This window comes from Adiantum capillus-veneris, chromosome 4 (assembly GCF_014529385.1).
Source record: "Adiantum capillus-veneris isolate H3 chromosome 4, ASM1452938v2, whole genome shotgun sequence".
NCBI lineage: Eukaryota > Viridiplantae > Streptophyta > Polypodiopsida > Polypodiales > Pteridaceae > Adiantum > Adiantum capillus-veneris.
The window spans coordinates 29,488,669-29,504,073 of NC_140934.1; positions in this window are offsets into that span (position 1 = coordinate 29,488,669).

Sequence of the window (15,405 nt, forward strand, 5' to 3'; positions counted from 1 at the left end):
AAGAGCTGTATCATATAAAAAAAACCATGATTCTCATCGGAGCTATAAGTGACAATGTTAATAGAGAAGATTATACTCCAATTGGAGTTTTATGGCTTTGTTAGCCAGTTAAGAATAGTATGGATGCCATTCATAGTCAGTCGTATAAGTTTTCCATGCTTTAACTAGTATCTATGGATATTCCTTAAATGAACCTTTCATCCAAGAGTAGTTTGTTTATAGGAAAAATATTTTTGAAATCATAAGGATCGAAATAATTACACAAGGGTAAGTAATTTTGGATTAACCTGCAACATAAAACCAGTAGAGTAAAAGACTGCAATAGTTGAAAGTAAGAATCCGATCTATAGACAAGGAAGGACCACCTAACACCTATCAACCTAATAAGGAATTATAGACAATGGGTCCATCAAAGCCTATGGACAAAAAAGCAAGTGTCCTAGTTTCTCAGCTTTTTAGAACAAGCTTGTGTTTGGAACGTGTGTGTTACTGTTTTTAGACCTATACTTATACATAAAAGAACATAGCAATTCAAAGATAGCTGGCTTTAGACAATGGCTTTAGACAATGGCTTTAGACAATGGCTTTAGACAAAGGATGATGATTAACACAAAAACAACTCAATCTTTGATTCATTTTTGTACATCATATTGGGAATGAGGTATCATTCTAGTGTTTTGTACATAAGATAGTCAAGAACAACTTATGCTGAAATGTAAGAGGCTAGGTTCGATAGTGATGGACAACAGCTTAGCCAAAAAGATCCTACGTAAAATTAGAGTTGTCACCTGCATCCATATAAACAAACAACATATTTTTTAGCCTTGAATACACATTACAAGTGTCAATAAACCTATCAGTTGTTATCCGTGTCCTAGTTAAAACCTTTTTAGCTTATACTTACCATCCATGTAGTGTTAAATATTAGAAAATATCCATTCTAAGAATAGTAAGCCACATATGAAAGTGACGTGTATGTGTGTGTGTGTGTGTGTGTAGAATCAAGATGACCAAGCCACCCCTTTTTTTTGCAAAGAGATAAGTTTAGAAGGTGTAAAGGCCCTTAGAAAAGTGAAATCAAAAGACAGCCTCAAAATTGCCAACTTGAAGATAATTATAGCAATCAAATTGAGGAAATTTCCTCACAAGATGGCAGAAGATAATAATCTCCATCAAGATTTTTAAAATTTAATAGCCATAAGATAAACAATGTTAAAAAGAGTTCCAAGATTATGTTAGATAAAATGACTACCCAAATATGTACATAGGATAAACCCTTAAAAATGGCCATCAAGGGTAAAATGCAAAAGCAAGTGTGTATGTGTGTGAGCCTATGCATGTGTATGTGCATTTGTATGCTTGGCACGCGGTTTGGGGGGGGGGGGGGGAGGAGGAGGGGGAAGAGGGAATAAGGCTACCTACTTATTTCCCTTCTCTTGTTGTTTTTGCCACATAAATGCTTATAATGAGCGCTTTGGGGTTTTGAAAAAATTTCATTGCTAAAGACATCGCTATTTGCATCCATATATACATCAATATGATAGCAAAACAAATAGGAATTTGTGTCACCAAACTTGCATTCATAAGCTTGTAACACCTAGTAGTGCCTTTAGTGAGATGAGACTATATATATATATATATATATATATATATATATATATATATATATATATATATATATATATATAGAGAGAGAGAGAGAGAGAGAGCATTAGGAAATTTTGAAGGTCATTTGGAGGGCCTTCTAAGAAAAATAGAATTTTGACTTTCTCTCTCTAGAAAATAGGTGTGGTAAAAGCAATTGTAAACTTGGAATAACCATTCGAAAAGTGCACTTACAAGTAGATTCTTGCCACAGTGTCATAACGATCGTGATGATTGAAGAATAAATCATTTTCAGTTGCATTTAAGTAACGTCCTAGAATTGGAGGGAATTTCCTGTACATGGAATGTATGACTAAAGGAAATAGGACGTATCCTTCCAAACCTGCTCTCTCCTTACTCTCTCACTATTTGTGCGCTGACCTTAAAGAAATCCTCCCTTTCTTGCACTGTTGCATATATGGCTTCTTCTTCCACCCCCACAAATGTCCTCCTTAAAAGACCCTTCTATCATCTACACATTGACCTAGATCCCCAATATACACCACTATGTAAGCGAGGAAAAACTAATATCAAAGTGACACCGATCATGATAGACAGACTCAGAGCAGAGGGAGCAAAACACTTAGATATTTGGACAAAAGGCTCACTCTATCCATTGAATCCATGACCAATGCTTTCTCTGCATTTTCAAATCCCACTAACTTATTGACCTTTGCAGGTAATGGAGAGAAAGGATTGATTGGCTACTGTAAAGCTCTAAACACCAAATCAGAAACTTATAAAGACATGGTGAAGCACCAAGAAAATGAAATTCAGAGACTTTCAAACTTGCATTATGAGGACCAAAAGACTATATTGCAGCACACACAAGAATCACAGGTCTTGCAAACAAATGCATGGTCATTACAAAACAAAGAGACAATGTTAGGCAGTCGTGTGAGAAAGAAGAAACTACGGAATCTTGAAACATTGAAGGTAGGCTCTGGCAGCCTTAAGAAAAGAATCCAAGCATTGAGATGAGCATTGTAAACTGTCTAATTAATTTAACTTATCTAAGTTTTTGCTTATGTTAGTTATGCTTTCTTTGTAGAGATTCTATCTATCCAGACAAAGAAAACATAGACCCGAAGGCCAATGTAGGAAAGCAGTTAAAGCCATTGATAACGAGTGGTCTTGCAAATGATATAATGCATGACAAAAAGTTTAAGGTTTTGCAACGGGATGTCGTTGACAGGTTCTTTTCAAAGAATGTAGTGCCTGCCAAGCATATACATGGTACATTGGACTCCCTTGGAGTTAGTAAAAGAGGTTACTCAGCTATTCAACAATCTATCTCTTCGATGTTTGTGAAGAAGGGAATAAAGTCTAATTTTTTACCAACATCTGCAAGTGTTTGGAAGGAAAGACTACAGCTCAATAATGAATAGACAGACTTCATTGGATGTCCATTTCATATTCAAGATATTTATAGCTCACATGGAACTACTGTCACTTATGATGAGTATAACAATTTCTTCATGGACCTCACTTTGTTGCAAACTAGAATAGTAGAGTTCTACAATATCACATTCGAAGAGACAGGTGGCGTTCTACATTTTGTTTTGAAGCTAGATGAGGGTGAGATTCTTAAAGAGAAGAAGGTAGAGCGAGTTACAATCACATTAATAAATAGGGCTCTTTCCAAATGTCCCACTGATGACCCTTCATACTTCATTGTTCAATCAGAAACAAACATACGGTGGCTTGGTGTATTTCAGGTAATCCAGTTATCTCCAATTTTGTAGCTCTAGCAAGCCCTCTATTGTACCTAAATTTTAGATTTATTTTTGTATCTTATAAGGATTAATCTTGCAAGTAAAGAAAGAAGACCATGATATTTTATTTTGGGTGTTCCATCAAACCCCTATTCCAGATATCATTGATAGGCAAATGAATCGAGGAGAGGTATTGATTGTAGATGGGAGAGGAGACTTTCAAGTTCAATGGCATCTTGCAGGTGACCTCAAAACACTGAAGTGTATGTATAATTGTGGAATGGGTGCCATGGCAAAGTCTCCATGCTTGTATTGCATGGAGCCTGCAAAGGTGATGGACCCAAAGTGGTGTCGAAAGGCTCGTACTCGTCACAATCAAGACTCTAATTTCCGACTAGTTTTGGATATACCACTTGTTAATGTCTATATTTGTACAATGCATGGTCTCTTCCGATTTGTACAATGCATGGTCTCTGCCGAATTGTAGAGAAGTTGGCATATTTGTACATTGGGTTTGCTTGGAAAATCAAAAAGTCAAATGAACGACAAGTTGCTCTAGAGGCTTTGGAACTAGTTTTGTCAGATGTTGGTCTACATGGGGGCAATGTGAAAATCCAGCGGGACCAAAAAAGGTCAACCAATGAGAAAGATGTACCCTACAAACCATCCATAGGTGGGGTCAAGGCACGCCATTTTCTATCTAAACCTCAAGGTATGAAAGGTGTGAAGCTAACAAAGCGAGGGAGAGTATATCACTCTACCGACATTAGCAAAGTTGAGTATATGCACTACAAAAAACTTCATTTAGCAGTGAAAGACCAAGAGCCAACAACTCACAATGCAAAGGGTGATGTGCGGCGTTCCATTGACACGTTATTTCAAATGTGTGAGAATGATGATTGGTCGCAGGATAATCTCAGCAAGTTTAAATAGAACCTTCAGCTACTGAAAAAATCCTTCAAGACAGCATGGACTGACACTCAAATCACTCATTACATGGTAAATTCAAAGCACCTCAGATAGTCTTAGTACTAAGTTTGTGTTTAAATTTCTAAATAAATTTCTTGTTTTGCAACACATTATTTTTAATCATTTGCCATACTTCATCCAAAAGTATGGGAATCCAGGTACATGGAACACCCAGGGCCTGGAGAAGTCTCATTACATGGCTAGAAATGCCTACTTCAAACACACACAACATGGAGGCTCTTGAAATAAGGCAAACAATCTGAAGGAGTTATTTTAGTGGTTTAATCGCAGAAGCATTCATCGCGTGCAACAAAAGAAAGTATTGGCCTTTTTAGCAATCGTACAGGCAATCAAACATTTGCAACTTCAAAAAAGAAAGCGAGCAGACGCATTCAACAACTCAAGTGATCTTGAAAGTCAAATGAGGTGGAGGGAGACAATGCAATATGCCAATCATCGGTGGAACAAGAGAGTTAGAGTTTAGATGATCGGAAGTACCACAAATGCCTATAGAATTAAATTCAATATGTACCACAAGTATTTCAGCCTTGTGATGATTTGCAAATATCATTTGGAACTTCGCCCTTGTATCTGATCATTAAATGTTTGCCATACTCTAAGAGTTTAGTAGGGTTTTCTTTCCCTACAGATAATGCCATTGCTGTGTATGTGTAGTAATATGCTGCACGGCCCCAGTATATCTTGGCGAGTAACCAAAACATTCTCTCCCAAAAACCTTGATGAGGATAGCTTTGTCAACATTTTGTGGCATCATTGGACCACCTAAGAAACAAGATAATGTCTTGAAAGCATAGATTGCAGTATTCCCCTATTGTGACATTCCGTTGTGGAAGATTAGGATGGGTGCCTCACATAAAGTAGGAAGATATTGTCCTAGAGCTGCATCCCTACCACGGAACCGTCTTCTTCGATGACAAAGAATGTCGTCCTTTTCAGCAATCCATGACTGTAAACAAAAGACGTGTTTGTGTATGTGTGTGTGTGAGAGAGAGAGACAGAGATGTGTGTGTGTGTGTGGGGGGGGGGGGGGGGGGGGGGGGGAGGGGGGGGAAGGATTTTATACCATGAGACTCTCATCTTGCAAAAAAAGCTCATCCTTCCATAGGTTGACTGATTCAGTTGACTCCTGGGCTGGTCGCTTAAACCAATCCTCCATATCCTGTTTACTAGTTGATGGATTAAGATTATTTCAAATAGTTTGAAATGTGGCTTCATCAAGAAGGCTTTCTGTATACTTTTCTGCCTTTTCAAAGCAGAGTTTCAGGAAATCTAGTGGGTTACTAGAGATCTCCATTGCCTCGTCATCACTACTGTCATCTGAAACAAATCCATTCCTCTCCTTCTGATACTTGGAGATAGTGGCCAGTGCAAAGTCCTCTCGCAAACAAAAAATACATTGTATATCATGAAGGAAAATGCATGACCTATCTCCAAATTAAAACTCTAGCACTCCTGGTAGCATTAAGGTGGCTTGCCGCTCATTGAAACCTGCCACATCTAGAGGTAGCGTGATATCTGAGGTTTTCACTGAGAGAAGATTGCTTCGTTCCACCTCTTTTGCTTCTTCTTCAAGATCAATGGACTCCTCTATCTCCATCACTTCAATATATTCCTCATTCTTTTCCTCTTTTTTATCTGCTGGTAGATTGTGTTCCTCCATGACCTCCTTAGGATCTTTCATAAGACTTGTAAATAATCCATTTAAAAATATTAGAAATCCAAAGGATTCTTGAATCAGCTTGCACTCCCGTTCATGTAAGCTGCCCCAATGGGGCGGCCTGTACATAAGAGGCAGCTGATTATACTTCTTGTAAGACTGTCTTTCAGGATCACAGTCTTTTAAGTGGACTACCACCATTTCACCAACATTAACCCTGCCCTCTTGAGTGTGAAGCTCAAACTTCTCTCGTTCTAGCTTCAAGTGTTCACTCTGTTCAGCTACTATAAACACATCAAGATTAAATGGAGCATTAAAAATGTAGGAGACCAGGTCAAACTTATCACCAGCCCCATACAAAACTACAAAATCTAAAAGCCTTTCATCAATCACTGTAGGGTCTTCATAAATAACTGCCTCTTTTTCCTTTTGGATTGTTGCAACACATTGGGTACTCTACAAAGTAGGTGCTAAAAAATCTACATCTCTCTTAAGTGAGTTCGTTAAAGTAAATTTTGGAGTAGAAGGGGACTCCATTTCAATAGATGGATCAGTATTAGGCTCCTTCAAACCTAGAGCAGGCTCCTCCAAACTCAGGGCAGGCTCCTCCAAACTCATGGCAGACTCTGCACCAGATATATCAATGGGTTCTGTGAATTCTACATTCCTCTTCATTGATGTTTTTAACAGCTCTAGCATTCTTCTCGAAATGTTTGCTTGGCCAACGATGAGCTCGGGATCTATTTTTTGCCTCTCCCTCCTATGTGATCTTAATCCTGCCATTTATTTCATGCTCACAAATATAAGTTTCATCAAACATAAATAAAAAGAAGAGCACCACGTAATCATATAAGTTTTGAAAAAACTATAGCTAGGTATCTCACAGTTATTCCCAACTAATCATATAGACATAACATAAGATGACTAGCATGGATAGAATGCAAAATTGCTTTATAGTTGTGAAGAGCAAAAGCCATACAAGTGGATCACGGTGCATATAATACATAAACCAAAATCCACAGAGCTACTGGCGCGTCGTGATCCACTTGATGGGCTTTCATACAATGGATAGCTACCAAAACATCAAAGAATTTTATTCTCCAAAAAAAACGTTTGTACAATTTCAAAAGAGGATCACGACATGCGGAGTACATAAATGAACGTCCACAACACTACTGGCGCGCAATGATCCAATATTGGTTGGTGAAATGTTAAATGGTCTTTTACATTTTGAAGCACAATTCCTAGACACAACTAAACTATGGACCAAATGAAAATGAAGAGATTGACTTTACCTTTGACAGGATTAGACATTGCTCTTGGAGTAGAGATTCAGGATTGGGAATGTTGTTGTGGGTCTTCAAGCTTTTGATTCCTGCACCTTGAAGGAGACAAAGGCCTTTTTAGGTCTCTCTCTCTCTCTAGCCTCTATCTCTCTTTCGATGTCTGTATTTAGCTTCACCAATATGGTTTCTATTCTCCCCTTTACTAAGTTATTCTCTCTCTCTCTCTCTCTCTTCTCTCCCCTTTTCATGCAATAATAGACATTACCATCAGCGTTTTTAACGAAGCAAGCCAAATATTATTGTACACATGTTAGAAGGGCATGCATTAAATGGGTGGTACGACCACAATAAGTATTTTTTAACAACCGAAAAATACGTGTACTATTTATGGTAACAAATGCACACTTGGATTCATGAAGAGAGAGAGAGAGAGAGAGAGACAGAGAGAGAGAGAGAGAGAGAGAGAGAGAGAGAGAGAGAGAGAGAGAGAGAGAGAGAGAGAGAGAGAGAGACCTACCGCCGAGACAACCTCTGCAACCAAGGTGCAAAGCTCCCTCAAGCCTTTTGATCCAATTTAATTCGACCAAGAGAGGTATTTCCAAAGTGTTTGTTGAAGTAGAAGGAAGAGAGAGAGAGAGAGAGAGAGAGAGAGAGAGAGAGAGAGAGAGTGAGAGATAGTGTTTTTGATTGCTTGTTTGGTTTGAAAGAGGAAGATACAGAGAGAGAGAGAGAGAGAGAGAGAGAGAGAGAGAGAGAGAGAGAGAGAGAGAGAGAGAGAGAGAGAGAGAGAGAGAGAGTTTTTGATTGCTTGTTTGGTTTGAAAGAGGAAGATACACACACACACACACACACACACACACACACACACACACAGATAGTGTTTTTGATTGCTTGTTTGGTTTGAAAGAGGAAGATACAGAGAGAGAGAGAGAGAGAGAGAGAGAGAGAGAGAGAGAGAGAGAGAGGGGGGGGGGGGGGGGTCATGAATTGGAGCACGGCGCGCGATGGATTGTTTTCTTTACTCAATTTTGAGCCCACGCGTCGTGATCCATACACACACACACACAGAGAGAGAGAGAGAGAGAGAGAGAGAGAGAGAGAGAGAGAGAGAGAGAGAGAGAGAGAGAGAGGGAGAGAGGGAATACAAGGAGTGGATCACGACGTGCAATAGGCTATTATCCTATCTCAAAGTTGAGCCCGCGCACCGTGATCCACAGAGAGAGAGAGAGAGAGAGAGAGAGAGAGAGAGAGAGAGAGAGAGAGAGAGAGAGAGAGAGAGAGAGAGAGAGAGAGGAAAGAGAGAGAGAGTGAGGGGTAGGGGGTAAAGTCTCAGACAATACAAAACAACATTTCTAACCAGTCCACCTTGGAGTAAATAACAAAGCACTGAAACCAATGTCTAAAACTAGAGTGGGATGGTTAGACGGATAGTTAGGGTATACATACAAGCGCCAACCATTGTAGCCATGTGGAAGAGGTGGTGGGGAAAACACCAAATGACAAATAAGGGGGAGAGAGAGAAAGAGAGATCCTTTGCATTTTTCTCTTATAGTGGAATGGCAAGAACAAAGGCAACAGCAAGGAAGGCAGGGAAAGGACCAGGGCTTGCAAAGAAAGCATGTGGAAGGTCTGCTAGTAAGAAGAAAACTTCAAGTAAATCAATGAAGATATTGAAGGGACCAAGAATGAAGAATATTCAGAGAAACATGGGTTAATTTAGAGAGATAAAAAAAGCTCAGAAATGTATTGAGCTTTGTGTCCCTAAACTTCCTTTCCAAAGAGCAGTAAGGCAAATTTGTGAGGAAGCATGTGCTGGTACAATGAGATGGAAGGATGTTGCCCTGCTCTATCTTCAAGGAGCAGAAGATTTTTTCCTGGAGTATCTTAATGATATCACCATTGTTGCTACTCATGCTCATTGGGTGACAATAATGGACAAGGAAAATGAGACGCTCAAGAGAGTATGTTGGAGATACGATAAGCTCCTTATCCCTAATGAGTTTATTGACCCTAAAATGAAGGATATATTGCTAATATCACCAGGCCGACAGGATCATGGGGTTAAGATTCATGAGGTTACTTATGATGTGAATACCAAAGCTGGAGCTGAGCAAGAAGAAAGGCGTCACCTGGAAGCAAAGAAATTAAAGAGGATACAGATTATTGTTGCTGATGAAGAGGACCAGAGGAGAAATTATGGGCAAGTTACCACATATTTAAATGAAAGAAACAATGATATTTTACATTCCATGAAAGAAGGAATGTTAGTAACCATTCCCCTTGGTGATGATACTAGGAAATTAGCTCTGGATTCTGTTGATATTGGGATTTTGAAAGATCCTAATGCACAAATATCGACTCTATTGTTTATTTATGCCTAAAGTAAGTGCTCTTCTCTACCTTTGAGATCCTTTTTGTGTACTTGGTCTCTAATTAAATCCTTGTTTTTTATTGTAGCTTAATAAAGAGCCAGCTCCCTCAACAAACCCATACTGAAATATATGTTTTAGATCCACAGTTGTCTGTGCCACTCCAAATAAAAAACACCCCTCATGGAACATTGGAGAGATGGTTTGTCCACTGTCCAATGCTTTAGGTACAACTCTGGTGTTTCCATACGAATCAAATAATCATTGGAGCCTTGTATATGCATTGAACTAGACAAAAAAGTGGTATGGACCATCAACTCCATAAAAGAAATACATTCAGAGATAAGAGTGTGAGTGTTGATAAAACCTCGAGTGTTTATTTGGGCTATGTGATGAGCTCAATATTGTTAATAACAAATAACTTTCAATGTTCATAGATGTGTAAAAAGATTACTTCATGTCTATGGAAGGCTTTGTGGAAATCATGAACTCTACAAGGCAACCTTTAAAGCTGTTAAAGTGCGTAATCAGACACATCCAAATTCCTGTGGTTGGAGATATCTTCTCCATGCAGAGTACATACTACATAGTTTTTTTTGCTTTGAATCCATTTATGTCAAAGATATTTCCTTGCTATGGTTTGGACCAACTTGGTGCTATTATTAATTAAAGAATTGACCACAAGTTAACTTAATTTTACAGAATTCTGTGGAAAATTATACCTTGGAATATTTTTAAAGGTACCACACTACAATGATTCAACATCTACTATCTCTTTCAACTCCAAGAGTTTTAGATGCAGAAGAGAGTTTTGACGACCATATAATAACTTTAACAATGACTAGTGATGAGGAAGTGATGCCAGTTTCCACCACTGGAAACTCAATCCCTAAAACTAACCCCATATTAGAGGAATAGACACTGGTATACTTTGCAGTTGGAGCGACTGAATCAGAAGTTGGGGCTGATCAATGTGAAGTAGACCAGCCCTTGAAAATGCAGATGTAAAATGCTCCTCAGAGTCGAGGAATGCAACAGAGGTTCTAGGCCAAGTAGAGGAGGATAAGGGAGTGCCTATTATTGTGGCACATGATGCGGCACATGATCAATATGAGGGAGTCCAAGCTCTTGTAATTGCTGATGTGAAGAGCTCTTCAAAGCCGAGAGAAGATACAGAGTGTCTTAACCATGTAGAGGAGGAGGCCAACATTGCAAATCAAAGCCAAGAACAGACAACAGAACAGGTTAACCATTCGACCATGGAAACACAAGTGTCCTGTATTGCACAATCACAAGAGGTGGATACCCTTGGCAATACAGAAGGAACATCGACACTCAACAACAGAATGTCAACATTAGAAATGACCAGTATGGACTCTTGCTTCAAGTAGATATGGTTGTTCCGGTAATATCCATTTTACTTAAATAATATACTCTTTTTTGTTTCTAACTACTTATATGTATGCACACAATGATTGCAGAGACTAATTATCTTGGATCTCAATGGATTGTTGCTGCTACGACAGCCGTACAATGTACATACAAAATTCTTCGATTTACGTAGTTTCCACTTGGGAAATCTCACAATAGTAATTCGATTAGTCACAAAGGAATTTTTGATTTTTTTGATTCCACGATTTAGGGTTGCTATTTGGTCTTCAATGCAGGCCCAAAACTTGAATCTCCTTGTTACCATAGTTTACAATTTGGCTGAAATTTAGAGATCGGATTTTTATTTTGTGTATAGTCAAAGAAATTGTAATACCATTGCGGGACATTTCCACCCCACTAAAGCTAATGTACCACTTTTCTACAAGCCCTTTGAATAGATCAATGTGCCTTATGATGCTCTCAATACTTTATTGATTGATGACACACCACATAAGGGTTTACTTAATCCACCCGGCACTACTATTTCCCCACCTTCATTTGAAGGGCATCTTCATGATTTTTACCTAGATGACATTTTGGTCCCATACCTGCAAGGAATGTACTTAAGCCCATTGAGCACATCGGAATTTGTACTTACAAATGTATTTAGTAATTCATTGTTTATACCTTAAATTGATACTGTCTACCTGTCTATGTGTTTCAAATACTCAAAGAGAGAGAGAGAGAGAGAGAGAGAGAGAGAGAGAGAGAGAGAGAGAGAGAGAGAGAGCCTTGAGCAAACACTTGATATTAAGATTAAACTAGTCAAAAAAGTTACATTTTGTTGAATCCATTCAGGCTAGATTACATGGGCACAATTTGAATATGGCTAGAAAGATCTCCACACAGAAAATGCTTCTCCCTTCGTTGCATTACTATTCGTCCGCCCAGCAAGAAATAAAAGCTTACGGAGTCAATGTCGGCAGTCTCCTCCACTATGTCATGTCAAAGTTGCAAAAGATTGCATTGCTGCCTTATTGTAATTAATGTCATAAGATTTAGGTCTTTGTCCACTACTTCCACGTCTATGACAACATTGTTTGCCAAACTTGCTGCCTCTTGATCCATAGGCACATAGCTACCTTCAACAATGTGAGAACTCTTGTATCAAAAAGAGATTATTAATGTCTATGTCGCAAGCATATACTTGACAATGAAAGTGTCAAGAGCAATCTCGCAACATATGCCATCTGTTTCTTTCACATACCACCCTCGATCAAGAAGCTTATCACACAAGAGGAAATCAAATGATTTGCAGAGCAACATGGTTTTAGCAACATGTACTCTGCAGGTATGAAATAACTCAATAAAGAGACCAACAGGACATTAAGTTGCAAGTTTCACCAATCTAGCGGGTACAGAGTTTTGGGGAGACCTGTGAACATCCCTATAGAGCCTGCTCCTCAATGCCTCACTCATGGTTGTGTCGGGAATGGGCCAATCCACGGAGTTCTAGTTGGTTGGTAATGAAACCTTCACCAACACTCCTCTCTGATTCCTTTGATTGAGTTGGTAGAAATGGTCATAGAAGAAAATACCCTCGTTTGCAAGGCTTTTGCTAGTTTTGTCCACATATTGCAAGACCCCAATATGAGCATGGGTCACAGAGATGAGACCTATAATGCACTCCAGTGGCTCCCATTCCTCATATGAGAAAGGATAAACATCTGTGAATGTAAGAGAATAGAAATAAATACAAACATCTGTATAACCTAATTGAATATCTGTAATAAGAGAAGAAAAAAACATATTCACATTTGAAATGTAAGACAACATTTATAAAGGAGTGCTAAATAATTAACTCATAGTTTCACCGTGGATTATGCACCATGGAGACATCACCGCCATTAGCAATCACATTAGAGTGAGTGAAAACATGTTGAACAAAGACTTCTTTTACAGTCTTCTTACCAACCTCGACTTTGAAATCCAGAACTCTTGCTTTCCATGCACAACGAAACATATTTGTTGCTTTCAAAATTTTTCTCCTTCTTGGCTGCATAAGAACCCAAGAACCTTTGCTTATCCTCTGCTCTTGCCACCTATTATCTGTAGTGAGAGAGTTTGAGATTGAGATAGTGCTTATGCTACTACATGGTCTTCTTGTCACACTAATAGTGAGGTTAGTTGGGGACAGTGTAGAGCAACCTCTAGAACTTCTTGGGTGGGTAGAAGACGAAGCCATAGGTACAATGGAGGGAGAATGAGTTTGAAAGCCTTTCATAAAGGTAATGGATATCTTTTAATGAAGGGAGAGAGTTAGCTATCAATCAGTAGTCAAGTTTCAACAACTTGACGGCTACTCGTAGTGGGCCCTACTTTGTGAGACGAGGAAGTTACCTTATGAAAATGGGACAAAATTCAATATTTTAAAATGTTTTCTTTCATTTTTGTGTTATTTTCCATGCATTCCTACATTATGTAAGGTTGTTGCTCATGGTTGCGCCTTCTTTTCTCTCTCTTCAATAAGGCCCTCCAAATGACCTCCAAAATTTCCTAATGATGTGAAAGGATAAATAGGTGCTAGATAGAGGAGGAAAAAGACTACAACCAATGTAATGTAATAATACCCATGTGTCATGCATATGCATAGGTGCTAGATAGAGGAGGAAAAAGACTACAACCAATGTAATGTAATAATACCCATGTGTCATGCATATGCAATTTATTGTAAAGATGATTCTACACATAAGAAATACACATAAGAAAGAGACTAAGCCAAAATCAAAAATTTGTATGTAGGTCCAAAGACTAAGCCAAAATAAAAAATTTTGTATGTAGGTCCAAAGGCTCTTGTGAAATTAAACTTATTTTAGCTTTTACTAATTGTGTTGGCCTTGTAAATCTATGTGTGTTGCTAAACTCCAATAATTTTCTTGTTTTGGTCCCTACCAAAATCCATTTGTATAGCATGTCTATCTATCGATGTTACTATTTTACACCTTGATTGGGCTTTTGGAATGCAACTTTAAGTGTTTTAACTCACTTGGCATTCCCAATGGTGGTATTGTGAAAGTACCACATAATTAAAAGTTATGAATATAACTCTTCTATATTTTTTTTCCATTTTGGACCAATTGAATTTGACAATTTTATAGAGAGTATATGAATGTAAGTATATTATTAAATGTGAATTTGGACTTATATGGCATGTACCAAGTGTTACCAATATGTTAGCCATATTTTGGTTAGAATTTTGGGGTTTTCATGATCAAAATGGGCTCCCATATTAATAATGGTTCCAAACAAATAAGAAATCACCCTCTAAATAATTGATAACCAATGCAATTGATAACATAAATATGTCATTGACAAAGCAAGGTCCAATATAGAAGTTTTAGCCAACAAGATTGCATTAAATACGAATAAAAGCTTGAATAGGAGGGTATGAAACAATTATTAAACTTTTCAACCAAAAGTGACAATGTAACTAGTAAATGCACTGAAGCATTTAGGGATGACAGATCCCATGTACAAAAATTTGGGAGAAGTATGCGTAGGGAAATATTGGAGGCTCATATAGAACTTCAACCATTGTGATTTGTGGACTTGAAAGGTCCACCAAAATCCAACCCCCACTTTTGAGAAGGCTCTCGTGTAAGATTGAATTAAGAGGAAATCCAACCCCCACTTTTGAGAAGGCTCTTGTGTAAGATTGGATCAAGAGGAAATCCTTTAGAATTTTTTGGTTTGCAACATAACACACACTCCCTCGAAGCACCAATCTTTGATCATGCCAAGAATTGGTCATTATACCCTTTACTTAAAATAAATAAGCATTAGGTGACTCATTTTGAACTCTTGGAGGTGGCTCTCCTTAGTCTATCCTATTATAAAATCTAGAACTCCATGCTTCTTATCATGGGTACTATCACAAAGTCAAATCTTTATAAAAGCAACATCCACCTGTCCAATATCCCATGCAAATGAGGCTTCTATATAAGATAAAGCAAAGCCTAATAATCTACATAAAATATAACTTATTTTTGAATAAGTAACGCGTAACATGTTTGACGCATAACTCATTCCCAACAATTCTTTTTGAGTGATAGTATTGGTGCTGAAGTCATCGACTTGCTAACATAATATATTGTTCAAAGCCATCCGTTGATCAATTCTTGCATCAATATAGCTCTAATTTTGAAGTCATTGACTAATTGCTAACATAATATATTGGTCAAAACCATCCGTTGATCAATTCTTGCATCAGTATAGCTCCAATGGATATATTACATCCATCCCCATAAACATGGAAAGGCAAAGGTTCAATCAAAAGGTTGAAGAATAGGTGCCACCACCAACATCTTCTTTAG